This window comes from Aotus nancymaae, unplaced genomic scaffold, assembly GCF_030222135.1.
Source record: "Aotus nancymaae isolate 86718 unplaced genomic scaffold, 86718_ANA_hifiasm-v0.15.2.pri h1tg000014l, whole genome shotgun sequence".
Classification (NCBI taxonomy): Eukaryota; Metazoa; Chordata; class Mammalia; order Primates; family Aotidae; genus Aotus; species Aotus nancymaae.
Window position 1 is genome coordinate 80102429 of NW_026988425.1, and position 19753 is coordinate 80122181.

At 38.6% G+C, this 19753-nt stretch overlaps 1 pseudogene; it reads right to left on the minus strand.

Moving 5' to 3' along the window:
• Positions 1–3820: 3820 nt before the first annotated feature.
• LOC105734622 (ubiquitin-associated domain-containing protein 1-like) lies at positions 3821–17388 on the minus strand (annotated as a pseudogene).
• Between the last annotated feature and the right edge of the window lie 2365 nt (positions 17389–19753).

The window sequence follows — 19753 nt, forward strand, 5'->3', positions numbered from 1 at the left end:
CACAGAGTTCTTGTAATTGTATTTCTCACCTAAAAGGCGCACAAAATACACACACACACACTCACACATACATGTACACAAAATTCTGGCTTCACTGCCATCCCAAAGTTAACATATACCTTTCCAGACATTTTCCAGAGCTAGCATGCAGTAAAGACATAACAAAATAGTGAAAAATGAATGAAAGTCTGAGTGGGGTGGCTCACGTCTGTAATCCCAACACTTTGGGAGGTAGAGGTGGGCGGATCACTTGAGGTCAGGAGTTCGAGACCAGTGTAATCAACATGGAGAAACCCTAACTCTACTAAAAATACAAAATTAGCAGGGCATGGTGGTGCATGCCTGTACTCCCAGATACTTGGGAGGCTGAGGCCGAAGCATCATTTGAACCTGGGAGGCAAAGGTTGCGGTGAGCTGAGATTATGCCACTGCACTCCAGCCTGGGCAACAAGAGCAAAACTCCATCTCAAATAATAATTTAAAAAAAAGAAATTATAATGCAAAAATACATATCAGTACTCTGACTATAAGTGTACATTTTAACATTACACTCAGGGGGCAATTTCAGTCAAATTAGTATTGATGATTTTTTACTGATTTGGTTGAGAAACCAGGACCAATTCAAGATGTTTGTTTCAATAAATGAATGAATGGGTGAATAAATGAATGAAATCTATTTTCTTCTATTTCCTGAGGAGTCTACTTTATCACAAAATGCATTTTTTATTATAACTTTTTTTTCAAACTGGGCTTGTTACCCTAAAATAAAACACAATCTAACACAGAAAGCAGGGATCTTGAAATTAGCTTTACATGGATTTATATAATCTAAATAAACCTTCTTGATTCAGTCATTATTATCCTGATCTAGTTAAAATCACTCGCACAGGATTTGAAAGTCTTCTGTTTTTTTTTTTTTTTTTTTTTTTTTTTTGAGACGGAGTTTCGCTCTTGTTACTCAGGCTGGAGTGCAATGGCGCGATCTCGGCTCACCGCAACCTCCGCCTCCTGGGTTCAGGCAATTCTCCTGCCTCAGCCTCCTGAGTAGCTGGGATTACAGGCACGCGCCACCGTGCCCAGCTAATTTTTTGTATTTTTAGTAGAGACGGGGTTTCACCATGTTGACCAGGATGGTCTCGATCTCTTGACCTTGTGATCCACCTGCCTCGGCCTCCCAAAGTGCTGTCAAAGTCTTCTGTTAATCTCCCCTCATGTTTCAGAAACAAGCTTCCCTCCAGTTCTCTCCTGTGCTTAATGAGAGAGCCTTTGGGAAGAATAACCAACAATCTCAGATCATTGTTGGCATAGAAATTAAGGGAGATCAGAAATGTCTCGTTATATAAAGAAAATAATGGAAATTATTCAGCTAATGATTCTCAAATTATAGGGAAATTGAGAAAGAATCTTGCCTAAAATGTCACTAGCATTTTTGATAAACTATTTACAAGAGTAGGTTTCCTGTGGCAGAAAGAGGCATGTCCCCAGGATCACCTAAGACAACAACTTCCACGTTTCTGAAACGTCTCATTATCTCCTGTTTTGCCTATTGAACAGTGGCTCCATCTGGTCATGGCCCCTCAGAGTGGGTCAAAGCCCCACAGTATTCACCACTCCTTCCCTACCCTTCACCCAACCACTCCCTTAGTCCTCGCTCTCTCAATATAATCAAAATTCCCCATTATATCAGTGTGGCAAACCTAGATATTACCAGAAAGCTCATTAGATGTATGCTTTTTTTTTCCCACTGGGCTGTGAATAGCTGTAATTCTTCTAATAAAGATTTTTAATTTTATAAAGGAATTTATTAACCCAATTGAATCTCTTATTTGTTAAAAGAATGATCAGAGATATTTTGTTTAGGGAGGACTTGTCAACGGGACATTCCCCTGATTCTACTCTAGCATGCTAAAGTCAGCAATTTGATACCCTATTTCTGAAAACTTCTCTGACTTGGATATGAATTTCAAAGTCCAAATTAAAGTATCTTAATCTTCTTCTCAGTTTTATTCCAAGGCTAGCTAAAAACAAACTAAGAATAAAGGCAGAAGCATATAACTTTTTCTAAATTGCCTTTATTGTTTTACTCTTTCTTTTCTTATTTCTACCAGAACAGAAAGGAGCTGGGAAAGGAGAGGCCAAAGAGAAGACAACTACTGACTGTTGACCATGCAAGGCCTGGAGTGTATCCAGCTAGATTGGTCGTCGTTGTGAGTCATGGAGGTGCTCTTCATAGAATTTGCAAGTAGAGAGAAGTATGTAAAGGTGCTTTTGTTTATACTGAATCTTTGAAGTTTGTGGGTTCTACTATTGACTCAGTTTTATATATTTTGATCAGGGAAGTCTTTAGCCAGCAAGATATTTTAGTGGGGACACAGCCAAACCATACCATTTTATGCTGGTTCCTCTCAAATCTCATGTCCTCACATTTGAAAACCAATCATACCTTTCTAACAGTCCTGCAAAGTCTTAATACATTTCTGCATTAACTCAAAAGTCCATAGTCCAAAGTCTCATCTGAGACAAGGCAAGCTCATAGGCTTCTGCCTATAAGCCTGCAGAATCAAAAGCAAGTTAGTTACTTCCTAGATATGATGGAGGTACAGGCATTGTGTAAATACAGCCATTCCAAATGGGAGAAATTGGCCAAAACAAAGGGGCTCCATGCAAGTCTGAAATCTAGCAGGGCAGTCAAATCTTATAGTTCCAAAATGATCTCCTTTGACTCCATATCTCACATCCAGGTCATCACGCTGATGCAAGAGGTTAGTTCCCATGGCCTTGGGCAGCTCTGTTCCTGTGGCTTTGCAGGGTACAGCCTCCATCCCAGCTGCTTTCACGAGCTGGTGTCGCATGTCTGTGGCTTTTCCAGGTGCAGGGTGCAAGCTATTGGTGAATCTACCATTCTGGGGTGTGGAAGATGGGAGCCCTCTTCTCATAGCTCCACTAGGCAGTAACCCAGTAGGGACTTGGTGTGGGGCATCTGACTTCACATTTCTCTTCCTCACTGCCTTAGCAGAAGTTTTCCATGAGAGCCCTGCTTCTGCAGCAAACTTCTTCATGGACATCCTCGCATTTCCATACATCATCTGAAATCTAGGCAGAGGTTCTCAAACTCCAATTCTTGACTTCTGTGCACTGGCAGCCTCAACACCATGTGGAAGCTGCCAAGGCTTGAGACTTGCACCTTCTGAAGCCCTAGCCTGAGGTATATGTTGGCCCCTTCAGCCATGGTGGGAGTGACTGGGACACAGGGCACCAAGTAAGTCCCTATACTGCACACAGCATGTGGACCCTGGGCCCAGCCCACAAAACCACTTTTCCTTCTAGGTCGGTGGGCCTGTGATGGGAGGAGATGCCATGAAGACCTCTGTCTTCTTTTTTTTTTTCTTTTTTCGAAAAGGGACTTTATTAAAGAAAAGTCATCTGTGAGTGACTAGTTAAATTAGCATGCTTGACATTAACACTCTGGGTTGAAACCTGTCTCCGCCAAATAACACGTGGGCTCTCCAAGCAAATGTCTAGAGAGCAGTTCAAGTAGCAACTCAAGAGCCCAGAGGAGCATGGGAGGAAGCCATCACTCCACTTCCTGGCACCACAACCACTTTTTTGTAAACACCTGTCAGATGCTAAAAATACAGCCTTACACACTACCATCACAGAAGTTTATAAGCAATCAGATCAGAGAGCAGGAGCAGCCATAGCGCCTTCAACAGTCCAGGACTGAGGAGCTGAAGTGAGTTTCCAGACGAGGTCTGCTCTGTCCAGTCTTGGGCTGTGCTATGGGCTGCTGTGGCCAGACAGCTGAGTGGAGCAGCGCCACCTACATGAGATTTAGTGTCTGGAAGATTCTAGAGATCTGCAGCATGACGGGACCCATTTCTGAATCTTTCATCCACTGGGTGCTGTTCAGTGGGTTCTCCAGCATGTCTTCAAATGCTAGGAATGTTTTCGGGTTGAGTCAGGCCCAGCTGCACCACTGGGTTATCCAGGATGGCCTGAAGGAGAGGACTGTCGGGGTCGATGCACTTGTCCAGCTCCTCTGGGGAGGGCTTCTGGTCCCCCAGCAGCCACTGACACGCAGCGTTCTGCTGGTTGTTGTTCACTCTGAGGGAGTCTATCACCTCCTTCTCGTCGAACCCCATCTCCATAAGGGAAATGACAGCCCAAGCATGGCCGAAATGCCCTTTTCCTCCAGATCCTCTTGAAGATTTCCGTTAGCTCTTCTCTGGCCTCCTCATTGGTGGTGCTGGCTCCTGCGGCAGCCTCGGAGGTGGCTACTGTGGCTGCTGCAGCCCCCTGAGACCCTGGGGGAGTTTGGCCTGGAAAAGGTGTGTCTGTGGTTGGATCTTCTGCATGTTCTATTAGCCACTCCATGGCCTGAGGCACCGATATGTGGTTCAGCTGAAGGGCCTTGGTGGCTCTGGTCTCGAGAAAGCCCATCTCTGTGAGCTGCCGCAGGGCAGCCTCGCCCACACGCTCATCCTCCTTCTCATCCAGCATAGCATTCACCTTCTTAAACAATTCCACGACATCAGGGTTCAGTGCTAACAGCTTCTGCGCCACCTCGATGAAAGACACCCATATATTCTAGAGTTCTGTCTGGAAGTCTCTCATGTTGGCCTGGTCCATGTTGTGGGAGGGCAGGTTGGCAGTGGCCTGGAGGATGGCATCTTTATCTGGAGCTTTCTGGTCTTGTTTTTCCTTTTCATCTGCTGAGACATCAGCCATCTTGGGAAGTGGTGCTGAAGCACCTTTTTTATTGATAATAGGACATCTTGGTCCTGGATGTCATGCCAAGACAAGGTATCCCATTGTCTTGTGGATTAACACTGTGTTCCTTGTTAGTTATGCAGATTTCTATAGCCAGCTTGAATTTCTTCTCAGAAAATGGGATTTTCTTTTATATTGCATTCTTGGGCTGCACATTTTCTAAACTTTTATGCTCTGCTTCCCTTATAAAACTGAATGCCTTTAACAGCACCCAATTCAACTCTTGAATGCTTTGCTGCTTAGAAATGTCTCCCGCCAGATACTCTAAATCATCTCTCTCAGATGCAAAGCTCACAAAGCTGTAGGGCGGGACAAAATGCTCCCAGTCTCTTTGCTAAATTATAATGAGTAACTTTTGCTCCAGTTCCCAAAAAGTTCCTTATCTCCTTTTGAGACCATCTCAGCCTGGATTTCATTGTCCATATCACTATCAGGCTTTTGGTCAAAGTCATTAAACAAGTCCCTAGGGAGTTCCAAACTTTCCCACATTTTCCTGTCTTCTTCTGAGCCCTCCAAACTCCTCCAACCCCTGCCTGTTACCTAGTTCCAGAGTCACTTCCACGTTTTGGGGTATCAACAGCAGTGCCCCACTCTCCTGGTACCAATTTACTGTATTAGTCCATTGTCCCACTGCTGATAAAGACATACCAGAGACTGGGCAATTTACAAATGAAAGAGGTTTATTGGATTCTAATTCCACATGGCTGGGAGGCCTCACAATCGTGGTGGAAGGTGAAAGGCATGTCTCACATGGTGGCAGACAAGAGAAGAGAGGTTGTGCAGAGAAACTCCCATTTTTAAAACCATTGGATCTTGTGAGACTTACTCACTATCACAAGAACAGCATGAGAAAGTCCTGCCCCCATGATTCATTTATCTCTCATCAGGTGCCTCCCATAACATACAGGAATTCAAGATGAGATTTGAATGGAGACTTATCCAAACCATATCACTGCCCATCTGCATTCATTGCTGCTCCTCATATTTTTTCTGGGCGCATGTGTCTTATGGCATGCTTAAACTTCTCTCTCTTACAGGCATTTCAGTTACCCTTGAGTGGGACAGGCTGGGTTTTTAATATATAACATGATGAATCCTTACTGATTCTGGTAGATTATGTTGAATATTGTTTGAAGATAAAGAGATGGAATTTATTAGTGGATTGCATTTGGGATGTGGGAAAAAAATAATCAAAGATGATTATAAAGGTTCTAAGCTGAAAGGGGAAAGGATAGATGGGGAAGACTGGGAAAAGCAGAAGTGAAAGGGGAAGGTCAGTTGTCCAGTCTTGGAAAATTACCTTAGATCTTTCAATGTCACAATAAAACACAAATTGAGCCCTTGATTCAACTGCCCAGATACATTTTCAACTCTCCAGAAAAAGGGATTTGATACAACAATATTCAATATAATAATAATAGTAGCTAACTCTTACAGATTATTATGAAGTTCCAGGCACTATTCTAGACACTTAAGTTCCCAGCTGTAACATATAGAAGTGCCAATCTTCCTAGGTTTCAGCTAATGAGATGTAAGTGGAGATGATGTGTATAAATTCTGGATCATTGCTACCTTGAAGACAAATTGGCTTTCCTGAATTTTGGCTCTTATCTCCATGAATAAGACTGTTTCTAAGCCAATAATCCAAATCTCAACTTTGCAAATTATGATGGAGGTGCACGAGGAAAGGAATCCGCCATCCTAAAAGGTTACAGAGAAAATATACAGCACCATTCTAGACTACCCTGTCATATTAGATATAACTAAACATCTAATTGTTCAAGGTAGTTTGGTCTCCTTTTAATAGAAATACAACAATTTATGCTAATTAATAAATGCAGTTTTCTGAGGTAAAATGATAGTAACATTAGTCAGGCACAAGTAGAATTTTATGTTTTTGTATACTTTTAAAAATAATTTTAAGAGAGTAAATTCCTATCTTAAATCTGGGCAGCTGTTTTCCAGTCAGAGCCTCATTCTATTCCCCTGCCCTCACTCCACCCAAGCTGTTAAGAACAGTAATATTCAAGACCTGGTAAATGATCAGATGTACACATTATGTTTCCAACACATTTAATTATTATCACTGTTGGGCAGTTTTATTACTGAATTTCTAGAGCAAAGCTACATTTCCCAAATTTTCCACTAATTCTCAATATCTTGCCCCAACTATGAAAAGTGAACCATAGTTTTCTACTCAGCTCTTATATCACTCACCAAAAGGGTATGGATATTTTTGCTTCATTAGACACTTTCAGCTTTCTCTTTGTACTGCCTGTTCTATGCTGCAAAGAACAACCTGTAATAAGTTGCTCCCACTTCACAACCAAAAATAAAATCTTCTTTTAAAATGAAATGCTTTAATTTCAACTATGATAATGCCAAATTTGGCACAAACTATGATAAATTAACTATTTAAACCTCAAAATCTCCCTAAAATATTAGATTAAAAAGGCTGTTTAAAATTCAGAAAACATTCTTCTGAGGAAAACATTCAAGTAGTTAAAAAGACTCTAACAATTAGGGATCTAGATTCAACTTTTTCCATTTCTTCTGTTACAATCACTAGCCAATACCTAATTGCTATACTCCAACTATAAGAAATTAGTCTATCCATGACTTTTACAGCTCTGGTTGTAAGCATCATTCATTTAGAATTTAGTATGTCATTGGTATTATAGTTATTTATCTTTTTGAATGCAGATCCTGTCTCTTCATTAATCTTGGAAGATGGGAACCAATGGATAATATCATATAGCCCTAGTTTGTAGCACACCCACTCCCTGGATACAATACACTGCACTTGGGCAGGGTGTATTGAGTATCATATACATAAAGGATGTTCTCGTGTAGTCCCATTGTTTCTGGGAAAGAGGGTTGGGAAGGGAAACCTGAAAGAAGAGGGGACACATTTCTCTACTAAACACACATGTGAATACACACATGTATATATGTGTGTGTGCATTTGTGTATTTTAGTGGTTAATAAAGGTAAAGAAGGCCTACAATTTTTTTATTTTTGTGAACCAAGGTTTTAAGTTTCTGCTAATTCTCTCAGGATATTTCTTGAATCACAGTTCTCAATTAAATAGGCAGTACTTGAATTTAATGATCTCAAGAACATAAGATCAGAAGACTTATATCTAATATCTAACAAGTTATGGGGAGAATTTTATAATAGTATAAATAGTATAAATAGGATTTTTTGTTTCTACCATATATTCAGTGGAAAATATTTTAAATCTTCTTTTCCCACGTACTTTACTGAATCCTAGTGATCAGGTTTATTATCTTTTATTTTTGTTTTTTTGTTTGTTTACTTTGTCAAAAACTAACTTTGTAGTATTCATCTCTGTGAGAAATGTGGAAACTGATATTACCACAATTTATCTCCAAATCTGGAAATGGCATGTACCAACATGACATTGCTTATATTTTTACATAGGCATCATTTTACATAGATATCATTGTAAAGGTATAGTTAAGGACAACTCAAGCAAAACAAAAATAAATCTGCAATCAAAAACTCATCTGAAGCAATTTTTCCTTTTTAATGTAGTGGTGCAGAATATTATCTTTAAAGTTAATTTTATAAATTTTCACAAAGGCAACATAGTAAGTTAAAAAAAAAAAAGCAAGCTCTATACCAGACTGACTGGATTTGAACCCCATATTTATCACTTACTAGCTGTTAAAACTAGAGCATATCACTTCTCCTTGCTTCCATTTCTTCAACTCGAAGAATGGAAGAAAAATAGCATCTATCTCACAGAGTGATTCTGAAGATTGAGTAAATGAACATATGCGAAACATGAAGGATATGGTAAGGGCTCAGAGAATATTGGCTGTTATTTGGGGATAAATTATATATTTGGATTATAGGCAGCAAGTTCTCTGGATACATCAAGTGCTGAAATCGCTATTTGACTTTGCATTTTCTTTCTTTTTTTAATTAATATATAACATATGCATATATTTATGGGGTACATGTGATATTTTGATTATGCATGCAATGTGTAATGACCAAATCAGGGCATTTAGGATGGATATCACCTTTAACACATCATTTATTTGTGTGGGGAACCCTTTAGTGTTTTCTTCCAGCCATTTTGAAATATATCACGTGTTGATGTTAACTATAGTCACCCTAATGTGCTATCCAACATTAGAACTTATTCTTTCTACCTAACTGTATGTCTAACATACAAAACTTAACCAAACTTTCTTCCTCCACTTCTCCAACAACAACCTCTGACAACTTTCTATCTACTCTCTTCCTCCATAACATCAACTTTTTTAGCTCCCACATATAAATGACAATGTGCAATATATACTGTATTAGTTGATTTTCATACTGCTATAAAGAAATAACTAAGACTGGGTAATTTTTAAAGAAAAATAGATTTAATGGCCTCACAGTTCCAGATGGATAAGAAGGCCTCACAGTCATGGCAGAAGGCATAGGAGGAGCCAAGGCATGTCTTACATGGTGGCAGGCAAGAGAGCATGTGCAGAGGAACTGCCCTTCATAAAGCCAACAGATCTCATGAAACTTATTCACTATCATGAGAACAGCATGGGAAAAACATACCCTCATGATTCAATTACCTCCCAGTGGGTTCCTCCCATGACATGTGAGGATTGTGGGAGCTATAATTTCAGATGAGATTTGGGTGGGGACACAGCCAAACCATATCAATTTGTTTCTGTTTCTGTAGCTTATTTCACTTAACATAGTGACCTCCAGTCTTATCAATTTTACTACAAATCACAGGATATCATTCTTTTTTATGGTTGAATAATATTCCATCATGTATATTTACTACATTTTTTAATCCATTTATCTATTGATGAACATTTAAGTTGATTCCATATCTTGGCTATTGTGAATAGTGCTGCAAAAACACGGGTGTAGGTATCCCTTTGATATACTGATTTTCTTGCCTTTGGATAACTATTCAGTAGTGGAATTGCTGAATTATATGGTAGTTCTATTTTTAGTTTTTTGAAAAACCTCCATACCATTTTCCATAGTGCCTGTACTATTTACATTCCCAAGAACAGTATATAAGTGTTCCCTTTTAAAAGAGGGAGTCAAATTTTCTCTGTTTGCAGATGATATGATCCTATATCTAGAAAACCCCATCATATCAGGCCAAAAGCTTCTTAAGCTGTTAAGCAACTGTGGCAAAGTATCAGGATAAAAAACCAATATGCAAAAATCACAAGCAATTCTATACATCAACAACAAACAATCAGAGAACCAAATAATGAATAAACTTCCATTTGCAATTGCAACAAAAAATAAAATACCTAGGAATACAGCTAACAAGGGAAGTGAAGGATCTCTTCAAGGAGAATTGCAAACCACTGCTCAAAGAAATCAGAGAACATAAACAAATGGAAAACCATTCCATGCTCATAAATAGAAAGAATCAATATCATGAAAATGGCCATACTACCCAAAGTAATTCATAGATTCAATGCTATTCCCATTAAACTACCATTGATATTCTTCACTGAATTAGAAAAAAAACTATTTTAAAATTCATTTGGAATGAAAAAAGAACCCATATAGCCAAAACAATCCTAAGCAAAAAGACAAAGATAGAAGCATCATGTTCCTCAATTCAAACTACTACAATGATATGGTAACCAAAATAACATGGTACTGGTACATAAACAGACACATAGACCAATGGAACAGAATAGAGAACTCAGAAATAATGGCACACATGTACAGTCATCTGATCTTTGACAAACCTGATAAAAACAAGCAATAGGGAAAGGATTTCCTACTTAATAAATGGTGCTGGGAGAACTGGCTAGTCATATGCAGAAAATTGAAACAGAACCCCTTTCCTTAGACCTTATGCAAAAATTAACTCAAGATTAAAGACAAATATAAAACCCAAAACTATAAAAAGCCTAGAAGAAAATCTATGCAATACCATTTAGGACATAGACACAGTCAAAAGTTTCATAATGTCAAAAGCATTTGCAACAAAAGCAAAAATTGACAAATGGGATCAAATTAAAGAACTTCTACACAGCAAAAGAAGCTATCATCAGAGTAAACAGAAAACCTACAGAATGGGAAAAAATTTTTGCAATCTATCCATCTTATAAAGGTCAATATCCAGAGTCTGCAAGAAACTTACACAGATTTACAAGAAAAAAAACCCATTAAAAAGTAGGCAAAGGACATGAACAGACACTTATCAAAAGAAGACATATGTGCAGCAAACAAACATGAAAAAAAGTGAACATCACTAATTATTAGAGAAATGCAAATCAAAACCACAATGAGATACCATCTCACATATCAGAATGGTGATTATTAAATCAAGAAACAACAGATGCAGGCAAGGCTGCAGAGAAATACAAACACTTTCACGCTGTTGGTGGGAATGCAAATTAGTTCAACCATTGTGGAGGACAGTGTGGGTGTTCCTCAGATACCTACAACCAGAAATATCATTTGACCCAGAACCCAGAAATCCCATCACTGGGTATATACTCAAAGAAATATAAATTATTATATTACAGGGATACATGAACTTGTCTGTTTACTGTAGCACTATTCACAATAGCAAAGACATGGAATAAACCCAAATGCCCATCAATAATAGACTGGATAAAGAAAATGTGGTACATATACACCATGGAATACTATGCAGCCATAAAAAGGAATGAGTTCATGTCATTTGCAGGGACATGGATAAAGCTGGAAGTTGTTATCCTCAGCAAACTAATGCAGGAACAGAGAACCAAACATCACATGTTCTCACTTATAAGTGGGAGCTGAAAGATGTGAACACATAGACACAGGGAGAGGAACAACACACACTGTGTCCTGTTGGGGGGAGGGAGGGGAGCGGGCACATCAGGAAAAATAGCTAATGCATGCTTGGCTTAATAACTAGGTGATGAGTTGATAAGTGCAGCACATCAACATGGCATACAATTATCTATGCAACAAATCTGCACATCCTGCTCATGTATCCTGAAACTTAAAATAAAATAAAATAAATAAGAGTTCCCTTTACTGCATCCTCATCATCATTCACTATTTCTTTGTCTTTTTGATATAGCCATTTTAATTGGGGTGAGATGATATTTCATTGTAGTTTTGATTTACATTTCCTTGATGGTTGGTGATGTCGAGAATTTCTTCATATACCTGTGGGCTATTTGTATGTCTTGTTTTGAGAAATGTATGTTCAGACCCTTTGACCATTTTTAATAATATTTTTAAATTTTTTACTATTGAGTTTTTTGAGTTTCTGTATATTCTGGATATGAGTATCTTGTTAGATGAATAATTTGCAAATATTTTCTTCCATTCAACAGGCTGTCTTTGTTCATTGTTTCCTTTGTTCTGAAGAAGGTTTTTAGTTTAATATAGAGTCATTTGTATATTTTTGTTTGTGTTGTCTGTGCCTTTGAAGTCTTAGTCATAAAATATTTGCCCAGACCAAAGTCCTTAATCATTTCCCCTATGTTTTCTTATAGTAGTTTTACAGTTTTGGATCTTACATTTAAGTCTTCAATCCATTTTGAGTTGACTTTTGTAAATGATGATAGATAGGAGTCTAGTTTTGTTCTCCTGCATATAAATTTTCAGTTGTCCCAGAACCACTTATTGAAGAGGCTATCTTTTCTCCATTTTATATTCTTGATGCCTTTGTCAAAAATTGGTAGGCTGTAAAAATTGGATTCATTTCTCAGTTCTCTATTTGTCTATGTGACTGTTTTTCTGCCAGTACCATGCTGTTTTAGTTCCTATAGTTTTGTGGTATATTTTGAAGTCAGTCAGTGTGATGCCTCCAGCTTTGTTCATTCACTTCGTATTGCTATGGCTATTCAGACTTTTGTGATTCCATCTAAATTTTCAAATTGTTTTTTCTATTTCTGTGAAGAATTTCACTGACATTTTGATAGAGACCGCATTTAATGTATAGATTGCTTGGGTGTTATGGTTATTTTAACAATATCATTTCTTCCAATCCATGAGCATGGGAAGTTTTTCCATTTGTTTTGTCCTCTTCAATATCTTTCATGGGTGTTTCGTAGGTTTCCTTGTGGAGGTCTTTCACCCCCTTGGTTACATTTATTCCCAGGTATTTTTTGTAGCTATTTAAAATGATATTCTTTCTCAGTTTTTTTCAGCTAGTTTGTCACTCATGTATAGAAATGCTACTGATTTTTGTATGTTGATTTTGCATTCTGCAACCATAATCAATATGTTTATTAATTCTAAGAGGTTTTTGGTGGAATCTTTACATTTCTCTAGATATATGATTATTTCATCTGCAAAAGTAAAACAATTTGACTTCTTTTTCAATTTGAATGTCTTTTATTTCTTTCTCTTGCCTGATTCCTCAGGCTAGACATTCCAGTATTATGTTGAATAGGAGTGATGAAAGTAGGCATCCTTATCTTCTAGTTCTTAGAGGAAAGGCTTTCAGCTTTTCCTTATTCAATATAATGTTAGCTTTGGGTTTGTCACACATAGCCTTTATTATGTTGAGGTATGTTTCCTTTATTCCTAATATAGTTGAATTTTATCAAATGCTTTTTGTGCAGGATATGGGCCTGTAGTTTTCTTTTTCTGCTATGTTCTTGTCTAATTTGGATATCAGGGAAATGCTCATGTCACAGAGTTGGAAATATTTCTCTTCCACTTTTTGGATTAATTTGAGAAAAATTAATATTAGTTATCATTATTTTTATTTTTTATTTTTGGAAGAAAGAAAGAAAAAAAAATGAAGAAGAGGAAGAAAAAGGAAGAGAAAGAGAGAGAGAGAATGGGAGTATCGCTTTCTTGCCCAGGCTAGAATGCAGTTTAGTAATGGGTATTGAAAACCTCTTTTATACCAATAATTATACTTAATGATGTAGACAGGAAGGAATAAGGGAAGAAAATAACAAACAAGCAGCCAACCAATATTTTGTTTAAACCTAGGAAATGCTATGCGATTACCAAGGAGTGATTTACTTCCAATTATGTAGTCACTTATGGAATAGGTGTGAGGTGGTAATGTATGTTTTGTATATTTGAAGTGGAGAGTTCTATAAATGTTTATTAAGTTTACTTGTTCCGGGTCTGAGTTCAAGTCCTGGATGTCCTTGTTAATTTTCTGTCTCTTTGATCTATAGAATCATTAGCTCTTCTTGTTACATTGATCCTTTTGCCATTATGTAATGTCCTTCTTTGCTTCTTTTGATCTCTGTTGCTTTAAAGTCTACTTTATCAGAGGCGAGAATTGTATCTCCTGCTTTTTATTTATTTGTTTATTTTTACTCTCTGTTTGGTGGGTAAATCTTCCTCCTTCTCTTTGTTTTGAGTCTTTGTGTATCATTGCATGTGAGATGGGTCTGGATGCAGCATACCGATGGGTTTTGGCTTTTTATCCAATTAGAATATATATATAGGTTTAATACTGGCATTTGATGCTAGCTGGCTGTTTTGCCCATTAGTTAGCGTAAATTTTTCATTGTGTTAATGCTCTTTGCTTTTTGATATATTTTTGGAAAGGCTGATATTGGTTGTTCCTTTATATGTATAGTGCTTCTTTCAGAAGCTCTTGTAAAGCAGGCTTGGTGGTGGTGAAGTCTCTAAGTACTTGGTTGTTCGCAAAAGATTTAATTTTTCCTTCACTTTTAAAGCTTAGTTTGGCTGGATATGAAATTCTGGGTTGAAAGTTCTTTTCTTTAAGGATGTTAAATATTGGTCCCCACTCTTTTCTAACTTGTAGGGTTTCTGCTGAGAGATCTGCTGTAAGTCTGATAGGTTTCCCTTTATGGGTAACCTGACCTTTCTCTCTGGCTGCCCTTAGTATTTTCTCCTTCATTTCAACCCTAATAAATCTGGCAATTATGTGCCTTGGGGTTGGTCTTCTTGAAGAATATCTTTGTGGTGTTCTCTGTATTACCTGGAGTTGAATATTACCCTGCCTTGCTAGGTTGGGAAAGTTTTCCTGAATGATATCCTGAAGAGTATTTTCCAACTTGGATTCATTCTCTTCGTCGCATTCAGGTACACCTATCAAACGTAAATTAGATCCTTTCACATAGTCCCATATTTCCTGGAGACTTCGTTCATTCCTTTTTATCCTTTTTTCTCCAATCTTGTCTTCTCGTTTCATTTCACTAAGCTGGTCCTCGACATCTGATATCCTTTCTTCTGCTTGATCAATTCGACTGTTTAAACTTGTGCATACTTTGCGAAGTTCTCCTGTTGTGCTTTTCAGCTCCATCAATTGACTTATGTTCCTCTCTAAATTGTCCATTCTCATTAACATTTTGTCAAACCTTTTTTCAAGGTTCTTAGTTTCTTTGCATTGGGTTAGAACAAGTTCTTTTAATTCCCAGAAGTTTCTTATCACCACCTTTTGAAACCTGCTTCTGTTAATGGAACACACTCGTTTTCCATTAAGCCTTGTTCCGTTACTGATGAGGAATTGCGATCCCCTGTAGAGGAAGAGGCATTCTGATTTTGAGTATTCTCTGCCTTTTTAGGCTGGTTTCTTCCCTTCATTATATATTTCTCCCTCTGTCATCTTTGTAATTACCGACTTTCTAACTAGGTCTCTGAGCAGACGTCCAACTTGTTGATTCCCAGCGCCAAAATCTGAGCAATCCACTGCGCCGGCCAAAATAGTGGTGTTAAGATTGATGGCGGTTTATTGCCTGGGAATCTCCGGACTCTGCACCAAGAACTGCCGTGCTGAGGCGCCAGCAAAACCACCACACTGGCCACAAGAGTCGCCCTGGTGACCCGTGGGGCTCCTCTGCTGGGAATCTCTTGGTCTGTGAGCAACAAAAATTCGTCTGAAGGTGTGGCGTCCTCTCATTCTCTGCGCTTTCACTGGGAGCTATGAGCCCGAGCTGCTAGTGATCAGACATCTTGGATCTCTCTTATTAGTTATCATCATTAAGTTTGGTAGAATTCAGCAGTAAAGCCATTCAATCCTGGGCTTTTTTTTTAATGGGAGATTTTCTAAATTACTGATTTGATTAGTTATTTATTATTGGTTTATTCAGGTTTTCTATTTCTTTTTGGTTTAATCTTGGTGGGTTGTATGTGTCCAGGAATTTATCAACTTCCTCTAGGTTTTCCAGTTTGTTAGTATATAGTGGTTTATTATACTTTCTGACGAACCTTTGTATTACTGTGGTATCTGTTATAATGTCTTCTTTTTCATTTCTGGTTTTGCTTATTTTGGTCTTCTATCTTTTTTTCTTAGTTTGTCTAACTAGCATTTTACCAATTTTTTAAATTTTTTTTTAAAGAAACAACTTTTCATTTTTTTGATTCTTTGTAATTTTTTAGCCTCTATTTTGTTTAATTCTGCTCTAATCTTTATTATTTCTTATACTAATTTTGAGTTTAACTTTTTCATGCTTTTTTAGTTCTTGGAGTTGCATTGTTAGGTTAGTATTTCTGCTTTTTAAATGTAGACATTTCTTACTACATGAATTCTCTTTTGGGTGTTTAATGATCTTTTTTTATTGAAATCTGTTGCTTGAAAATTATTGTGTTCTTTTGGAGGTGTTATGTTTTCTTGTTTTCTCTTGTTTTTTATATTAATATCTGCACATCTACTCACTTCTTCCATTTTTTGGATTAGCTTTCATAAGGAAATAGTTATATATATATATATATATATATACACACATATATATATTTACAATGTTGGTTGGGTAGCTTTTTACAATGTTTTTTGGATTAGCTTTCATAAGAAAATAATTATATTTCCTTATATAATTCCATATATATATACACACACACACACACACACACACACACACACACAATGTTGGTTGGGTAAGTCATCTTAGTTTTTATTCTGGGTGTATATATTAGTGTATTCTTCATATGACTTCTTCAACTATAATCAGCATCAGTAGTGTCTCTTAGTTCCTCAATGGCTTAGGTTGCATTTGTTAGTGGAAGCCACAGTGAGGTTTTGCTGAAAATAAGAACACCAGGTGGATGAGTCTTTGTGCTCCAGTGGTGATGTCAACAGGACAAATGTGCCCATCCTTGGGATCATAGGTGATGTATGCAAGCACTGGTGTTAGCAGGACCAGGCAGGCCTATCTTTGGGCCTCCAGGAAGCTTACTTGGGTGCTGAAAGTGGCAGCAGCACTCAGGCAGGTGAGAAGGTCCTTGAGCCCCTAGGTGGTGTGTGTGGTGTCAGAAATGGCAGTAGCAGTGGTGAATCAACTATCAGGCCCCTAGGCAGCATGTGGGAGCACAAGCAATGGTGGTGGTGGGTTGGGTAGGCCAGTTCCCAGGCCCTCAGGTTTTACATAGGGGTGGGTGTTGATGGTGGTGGTAGTGGCAGGCTGATGGGCCCATCCTTAGGCTCTTGGGAGAAGTGCACAGGTGCTGCTGGTGGTAGGCAAAGAGGCTGAATCTCAGGCCTGCAGACAGCACTCAGTCACTGGTAGCAGGCTTGCTGGGTCTGTTGTTAGGCCTCCTGATGGTGTGCATGCATGCCAAAATGGCAATAGGGTAGGTTGATCCCCAGGTCACCAGGCAGCTTGCTCAGGCACTCACAGAGGTGGTACTGGGTTGGACGAACCTGTTTTCAGAGGGGGTGTCCATGTAGGCTATTTCCCTGACCCACTGAAGGTACAGCCATGTACATGGTGGCCCTGCTGATGGAGGAGCATGTGGCTTTGCTATCAGTGGCTGTAACCCCTGGAAGGCAACACTCAGACTCTAGGGAGTGTTCACTTTGTCTCCATTTGTCCCAGCAGCAGCATCCCTGGTGGGCTGCACCTCCCTTTTCCCAGCAGGTAGGACATTGCATGGACTAAAGTGCTGGCAACTCAGCTCCACCACTGGGTCCAGCTGGTGTCATGATGCTTCAGTTCTCTGGATGGTTGTGGAGGGATGTCGTGAGGTTCCAGGATTGTGGAGATACAGGAGCTTTTCGGCCCTAGGGCAGCATGTAGTTTGTTGGGGGCTGGGCTCTCAAAATGATGCTGTACTATCTGTATGGGTCTCAGGGGATGTGTTGGGATCCAGCATGAACACCCTCTCTAAAATGATGTAGTTATGTGAACTTCTGGAAGCTCCCTATACTGGTCTCTGGACCTGCAAGGGTCAAGGGGCTCTCTTGCTGCTAGGATTGCCAGAGTCCATGGTGGGAATGTGGACCACTGGGATTCCCTCACTTAACCTTTTTTCCACACTAGGGACCCTTTCCTTGCTCCCAGGTGCCTCACCTCTATCTCTTTTCATGCTTCAGGTGTTCCCTGTCACTTTCTTACTGAATTCTAGTGTTCTTTCTTTTTTTCTTTTCTTTTCTTTTCCTTTTTTTTTTTTTTTTTTGTTTGAGACAGAGTCTTGCTCTGTCACCCAGGCTAGAGTGCAGTGGCACCATCTTGCTTGGCTCACTGCAACTTCTGCCCTCCAAGTTCAAGCGATTCTTCTGCCTCAGCCTCCCAAGTAGCTGGGACTACAGGCACACATCGCTATGCCTGGCTAATTTTTGTATTTTAAGTAGAGATGGTATTTCACCATATTGGCCAGGCTGGTCTCGAACTCCTGACCTCATGATGCACCTGCCTAAGTCTCCCAAAGTGCTGGGATTACAGGTGTGAGCCACAGCACCTGGCCCATTAGTATTCTTTCTTAAATGATCTATTCTATGTGTGACTATCTACTTGCTGTTTTGGTTCTTCTTTGTGAAGGAGGTGAGTGTTGGGTGGCCCTAGTCAGCAATCTTGAAACCCCTCACTTGACTTTGCATTTTCTTTCTTTCTTTCTTTCTTTCTTTGTCTTTGCATTTTCTGATGAGAGCACATACATCAAAATTTTTGCCATATTTTAAGTTTTATTTATTTTTGCCATCTACAGATGAATTGTTCTTTATGAAGAAAATAACTGCAATAAATAATGCAACCACAAGACAGAAGGGATCTACAGTGATTATTCTTTTTATAAAAGTATTAAGCAATGGTTTGAAAAAATATTTGTACTTAATATTGCATCATACTACCTACATTTTCAGTTTTTAGGAAGATCGAATTAAGAGATAAACCTAAGGTTAATTGTAAAATAGTAAAAATGGTCTTATCTCCCATCATAGTATGATTTCCCCTTCCCTAGGAGACTATCCTGGGTTAGAAATTAATCACTGTCTCAGAGGTCATCTAAGCTTGGAGAATTCCCACCAAGATGTTAATTTTGTACTATTCCTTCCAAATATAATCTCATTTCTAATGTAGTACAAACATACTGTTTCGTCCACTTACCATGTACTACATTTGTTTTTTGATAACTGCCTTCTACTCTACCTACACTTCCTATGTCCTATATCATCTTGAATTTTGACCCAGGCAATAGCACTTGTCCTTGGCTAGATCAATACGCATTCTTGAGAATTTTTAAGTTGAGACAGAGATATGCAGGGAAATTTCTCTTCTGGGATAAAACTATATGATATAAACTTAATAAGCATTAGTGATTACATTTATATCATATGAAAAAATCTAACATACCAGGAGAAAGAAGAATATATAGACATTAAGGACAGAAAGAGTTTGAGAAACATAGGAAATGCTGATTCCACATGACTTATTGTGGGGAAAGGAGTGAAGAAAGGGGCCAAGCAGTTCCCCTACTGCTTTTTAGCTCCTCTTTGGAGTCCAGAAGACATCTTTTATATGCTGCCCTTCAGAATCCTCCTGACCCAATTTGTTTGACCAGCCATGCTGTGGCCATTGATTCTATGCAGGCTTGCATCACTTATTTAGGGTACATTTATATGGGATCTCACCAAAGGCTCAAGCTCTGTACTTCCTGCTTACTACCTGAAAATGTCTCAGATGTTACAGTGTGGGACTCTATTCCATACCTTTGTATGTACATTATGGAAGTCTAAGAGATTTAATGCTAATTGAGCCACTACTGACCAATAGGAGCTACTAGATAAAGACTTTCTCTTTTTGACCCCAAGGTG